At 53.8% G+C, this 6,265-nt stretch overlaps 1 long non-coding RNA gene across 1 annotated transcript; it reads left to right on the forward strand.

Moving 5' to 3' along the window:
• The first annotated feature begins 1,525 nt into the window (after positions 1-1,525).
• On the forward strand, positions 1,526-5,910 carry LOC119043911 (uncharacterized). The gene is made up of 3 exons (XR_005081515.2): positions 1,526-1,646; positions 2,628-2,692; positions 4,926-5,910. It is a non-coding gene; the product is annotated as an uncharacterized LOC119043911 (long non-coding RNA).
• Positions 5,911-6,265: the final 355 nt, after the last annotated feature.

Consider the following 6,265-nt stretch of genomic DNA (forward strand, 5'->3'; position numbering starts at 1 on the left):
CTCTGTAGGCAGAGTGAGGGTGGGAGAGCCTCAAAGACCAGGTGAAAAGTTTGGGTTTTCCTGAGAAGGAAGAGAGCCATGGGGGCTTCCAGTGTGGGGGTGGGGGCGGCAATGCAGTTTTCCTGTGGCAAAGTCCCTTCCGGTGCCGCATGGTGGACAGACAGTCTGAGGCAGGAGGGAAGGAAGGAGGAGGTGGGGGGACCAAGGTCTAGGCAGAAAACAGGGGTGCCCTGGACCGTGGAAATGCAGAGGTGGGGAGAAGGGGCCAGATTAAAGATGATTTTATTTTTTATTTTTATATTTATTTAAGAGAGAGGGGGAGGGAGGGAGACAGAGAGGGAGAGAAACATCGATGTGAGACAGAAACATCAATCAGTTGCCTCTCGCGAGAGTCCCTACAGGGGGGCACTGAGCTCACAACCCGGGCACATACCCTGACTGGGAATCGAACTGGTAGCCTTTTGCTTTTCGGATGACTCCCAACCAACTGAGCCACACCACTCAGGGAAAGATTAGAGATGATTTTAAAACGGGGGGCGGGGGCATTGGGAGAACTGAGGAGACCTCTGTTGGACTGGGGGGAGGCACAGATGGCAGTCTGTCCCTATCTCCACCACTCCCCACCTTGTGATGTTCTTTGCCCGCCAAGCCTCTTTGATCACGGTGGCTTGGGCCTCCTGGAATTCTTATTCATCAACATATTTCGAGCCCAGCCACGGAGGTGGGATCCCAGCTCTACACTCTGCCCACTGTGTCTGGCGGCTTCAGGGAGCTTGGCCAGGCCTGAGAACAAGCTGGTCCTGGCCCAGCACTGAACAGCAGCCCAGGCCGGGCAGCTCACCCAACAGGCCTCAGTGCACCTCTCCGCGTGGTGGGCTTCATGCAGACCACGCCAGAAGAAGGGTTGCTAGCAGGCAGCTGGGTGGGGATTTGCCCTTGGGGACGCGGGGGCTGGGGCAGGGTAGGTGCACACACGTTCCCAGTCCCAGAGACCAGGCAGGGCACAGGGGTCTCCCTGTTAGGGCCTCAGTTGCCCTGCCTGGGTCTGCTTGGCTGCCCAGCAAAAAGCAACAATAATGATGGTGATACCTTTCCATGGTGGCCGAGAGGGGCCTCCCAGGCACCCCTGTTACTCGGACCAACTGACCATTCCCTCTGGGCCCGACAGGCAGAAGGCTGGCGGTTTGAGAAAAATGTTTTCTTTGAAAAAGTGGTGTTTGGGGTGCAGCTGAGTAGGATCCTCTGCCCTGCAACCGCCATCCCGTCCCCACAGACCTGTGGTCACGAAGCTGGGCCCCCGACATTCTTTGGGCTTCAGTTTCCCGTCAGATGGGGGTGATTTGTGACACAAGGCACAGTTCTGAAGCATCGGGCCCTGAAATGGGTGCCGGGGATGAGATTTCTGTGGGTGAAGTGAGTTATGTTCTGTTTCCGCCCCTTAGAACCTCGCCTCCTAAAGAGAAGGCTGCCCCACCCTGAGCCCACAACTCCCCCCCCCACCCCCGCACCGCCACCCAGCCCCTGTGTCCTGCGTGTGTCTCCAGAGCCCAAATGTGGAAGGAAGGAAGGGACGGAGGAGGAAGGGTTGCACCTTCTCTTTAGGGGACCAGGCGCCTCTCTAAACTCACTCACGTGACTGGCCTATGGTGTCTTCATACCTTACACCTACCTCGGTTTCCCCAACTCTGAAATGGATACCATGGACTGGCATGGCCCTGTCTGAGCCAGCACCAGACCCTCACCTCCTCTGAGGGGGCCGCCTGCCCAGCCCGGCCCCCCTCTCTGTGCTGGCTTCCACTCCCTGAGAGCACTCACACTCTCCACGGGGCCTGCGGGTAAGGGTTTGATGTGTGTCGGGCTGGGGCCCAGGGACGGGTCTGGGGGAGGCAGGAGGCAGTTCTGAGAAGAGGTGGAGACAGTTCTCAGAAACCCCGAGACCCTGAGGGATGCCTTTCCCTTCTCAGAAACGCTGCCTCGCTGACTGGGGCAGACACCTGAACGAGAAGTGTGGGCAGCTGCACGCAGCAGGCTGGGGCCGGTAGCAGGTGCCCAGGACTAAGCTGCCCTGAATTCTCCCCTCACCAGCAGGCAGCCCCTGTCCCAGGCCCGTGTCTCTCACCTCCTGCCAGACCCCATGGGTCCCCATTCTTTCCCCCAAAGCCCAGGGATGCGCCCCACCCCCTCCCAGTGTCCCTCATGGTTCTGAGCTAAGGGCTTTTCTAACACCTGCCCCTCATCATCTTCTCTTTCTCTGGGTAACCCCCTCGCCCCACCTTTGGGATGACAGCCCACAAATCCAGGATTCACACTGACTCAGCTCAAAATTGGGGACTGCTTTGGCTGTGCCCCATCTGCCGTTCAGGCAAGGTCCCCTCCCCACACTGGGGCGGGGTTGATACCAGGACCCCAACCCTGTCCTCACCAGTGGTCCTCCAGCGGCCTGGGCCCACAGGTCATGTGGATGCAAGCGGCACCTTCACAGTGGGATGTCTGTGGGTCCCCTCCTCCAGGGAAGGGACTCAGCCTCGGCCCCCCCAGGTGTCTTGGTTGGCAGCCCTGGGGTGGCAGGGCCACCTTCCCAGGCTGGGAAATGTCACATCACACTCCAGGCTACTTCTTTCTTACAGCTGGATCTTCCTCCGGGAAGCAAGCCCTTACTTATCACAGACTCTTCCAGGGTCCACAGAATAAGGTAGGTCTCTGGGCAATAATGGGGGGTTGAGACACATGGGGAGCCCCTGCCTCAGGACTGGCATGGGAGAGCTGAAAAGAAAGGACTTCACCTTGCCCCCCTGTGCCAGGAGCAGACCCCTCTGCGGTCTGAAAATCCAGGTGGTCCCTCCAGAAGGAGCCCAAGCTTGGCAGATTCAGTGCAGGTGGGAGAGGGAATTCAGTTACAGGAAGGTCCACGACCTGGCCACTAGGTGCCCCCGTGTTTAGGGTATCACTGTGTCTCACTGGTGATGTTCTTCGTGAGGGAACCCTGCGTCATCAGTGCTCTGCCACCTTCTCCCAGCCTCCCACAGCACCCCTGCAAGGGGTTGTGTGTCTCTAATTTCCAGGCACGGCAGCACCGCCCCCTCAGAAATCACTAATAGGTCGCCCACTGTAGCTTGAAGCTTCCCAGTCTCCGATTTCTGCAGTAAATATCAGGTTTCACACCCATTAGAATGGCTTTAAAAATGCTCTGTCTAAACAACAGAACATAGCACGTATTAGCAAGGAGGTGGAGAAGCTGGACTCCCGCCTGTCACTGGTGGGACTCCACACGGAGTAGCTGCCATGCAGGGCAACAGCCCGGGGCTTCTTTGAAAGTCAGACGAAGTCGTTGCGCAACCCAGCAGTGTGGGCAGCTGCAGCCTCTGGTGCAACCCTGGGTTTTTTAGAACAGTGAGGTAAAATTGACATAACATAAAGCTAGCTGTGTTAAAGTGAACCATTCAGTGGTCTTTGTACATTCACAACAGTACATGCAACCAGCACCTTTATCTAGTTCCAGAACATTGCACCACCCCCCAAAAATTTTGTCCCCAGCAGCAGTCACCCTCGTCCCCTCCCCGAGCCCCCGACAACCACTTCCTGTGTCTGTGGATGTGCCTGTTCTGGACATTTCACATAAATGGAATCACACACAGTGTGGCCTTCTGTGTCTGGCTTCTCTCACTGAGCACCATGTGTCCAAGGTCCAACCACATTGTAGCAAGTGCCAGAGCTTCACTCCTTTTCATGGCTGAGTAGTATTCCAGCATGTGGAGGGACACACATTTATCTCCTCACCTGGTGATGGACATGTGGGTTGTTCCCACCTTTTGGCTGTTGTGGATCCTCTGGGAACAGGTGTACAAATACCTGTTTAAGCTCTTGTTTTCAATTATTTGGGGTATACACCTGGGAGTAGAATTGTGGGGTCTTAAGGTGATTGGATATTTGGCTTTTTGAGGAAACTCAAGCTGCTTTCCACAGTCACTGCCCCATTACATCTCTGGATTCACCTTCGTGCTCTGGGGAAAAACACTCATCTGAGAAAATGCGGTGTGGAACCAGGAGGGTCCATGAGTGGGGCTCTCGCTGTAGCTCGGTCAGACCATCACTCAGAGCTCCGCCAAGCCCTTCTCAGTTTTACCTCAGTTTCCCTATCTGACAAATGGGTAGATGGGGTCAGACCAGGGTTTCAAAGGGTTAGATTGGAGAAGGCCAATGGTTCAGATAAATGAAACCGGGACCCTCTCCTCCAGGGGGGGTGCAGGTGGGGGGGTATATGCGTTTTCTGTTGGACACCTCCCCACAAATCAGGGCTGAAACCACAAACATTTATTCTCTGACAGCTCCTTTATTCTCAAACTTCCTCACCGTTGCTCTACCTTGGAGCCAGGACACCATTGGTAGGGAACAGTTTAAGCCCCTGGGATTAGATGATCTCCAATCACTCACTTACTGAACAAGCACTTATTGAGCACCTGCTGTGTACCAGGCCTCTGTGGCAGAGCTAGCTTTGTGAACGTTGTGTGTGGCTCCACACACGGGCCCATGCTCCGTGGGCACCTTCTTGAAATTTCTGCCAATTTAATCTCTGAACCTGTGATTTGTGAGCAGAGTCTGATGGGACAATGGAAAACAGTACACGTGTTCCCCTCTATTCCTGGCAGCTCCATTTGTACCCACTGGCTTCCGCAGTGTTAGCAGAACACCTGAGTGACCAGAACTGAAATGAAACCACTTGCTTCGGGGCCGTGCTTCAGCAGGCCTGGCGAGAACGAGATGCACAGGCAGGTGCAGCCTCTGAAACACAAATGGTGCCGTTTTGGTGACTCTGCCCTGTGCATCCCATGCTCTGACACGTACTTATTTGCATTTCATACTGACATTGCAAATAGAAACTGTCACATTCTGCTGCTCATTCAAATTTTCAATTTTTCTTTACATAGAATGACAGGTCAGAGCAAATGGAGAAAACCATGACAAGTGGAGAGAGAGAGACACCGTGAAAGAAGGAAAAAGCTTTACATCTTAGCACCTTGAGTGACAGCTTGTTTCTTGCATCTGGAACAAGCGGCCCTGCACTGTTATCTGCAGTGAGCCCTGCAAAGCGCAGAACCAGCCCTATGTCTGCATCGAATGCTGGAGACGGTGGGAACAGCCAGACAAAAACCTCTACTTTCATGGACCAGGCGTTCTAGTGGGCAGACAGACAAAGAGTGAGTAGTAGACATGCAAGATGACATGAGCTGTGGAGAAAAATTAAGGTAGGGAAACTGGAGAGGTTGGAGGATTTGTGGTTATTTATTTGTCACATGTATCAAATGCCTACTATGTGCTGGAGGAGATTTTAACCTCATTTCAAGTTGTTTGAGTAAAAGGGGGCTAAACAATCTCATGGAAGGACTTTCATTGCCCAGTGTGGGTCATGTGCCTATTCCTAGACCAATCACCACAGACATGGGGAGGAGGTACTACATGCTCAGTTGGCTTGGGTAACACATGGATCCTTCCCAGGTTGGGAGGAGACAGGGCTGGACGCATATTTCTAGGCCCAGATGTTTAGGGCTGGGATGAAGGATGAGGTGAAGTTATGGGCAAAGGCTATGCTTCAGACTTAAATGAGAATTCACAGAGGATTCGCATTGGAGCTGGGGTTTTGAGGGGTGAGTAGGAGTTTGCCTGGTGATAAAGACAAAGAGAAGAAGACATAGCATCAGTGAGAGAGCATGGCTCTCAGAGGGGGCAGTTATGGAGGCCAAATCCTGAAGAGCCTTCCACGCCAGGCCAGGAGAGTGGGATCTTCATCCCAATGCAAAAACAGGAATAGGAAGTGTTTCCAGCAGGGGAGGTGTGTACCAGGTCTGTGAGTGAGGAAGAACATCCTAAGGTGTATTGCGGGTGGTTTACATGAAGAGTTAGCAAACTATGACCTAAAAGCCAAATGTGGCCCTTGGCCTGCTTTTATAAATAAAGTTTTATTGGCACACACTCATTTCTGTATCATCTACAATGCTTTCACCACAAGGGTAGAGCTGGGCAGTCCTGAGATCATCTGGCCCCCAATCCTGAAACTATTTATGCTCTGGCCCTTTGCAGTCTAGTCTAAAGGAATGAGAACAGAGTGGGTAGGAGACCCAAGAGGAGGCAAGGCCATGGGCACGCTGCAGGGGGGTCCTGTTCCAGAGGAAGGTGGTTCCAGGGGTACTCAGGAGGCAAGATGGAGGATGTTGGAAGGCCTGAATGTGGGCTCAGGGGAAGGAGAGGGGCAGCGTTTTTAGCTGGGGGA

Source organism: Artibeus jamaicensis, unplaced genomic scaffold, assembly GCF_021234435.1.
Source record: "Artibeus jamaicensis isolate MK-2021 breed Jamaican fruit bat unplaced genomic scaffold, CSHL_Jam_final scaffold_537, whole genome shotgun sequence".
In the NCBI taxonomy this organism is placed as follows: Eukaryota; Metazoa; Chordata; class Mammalia; order Chiroptera; family Phyllostomidae; genus Artibeus; species Artibeus jamaicensis.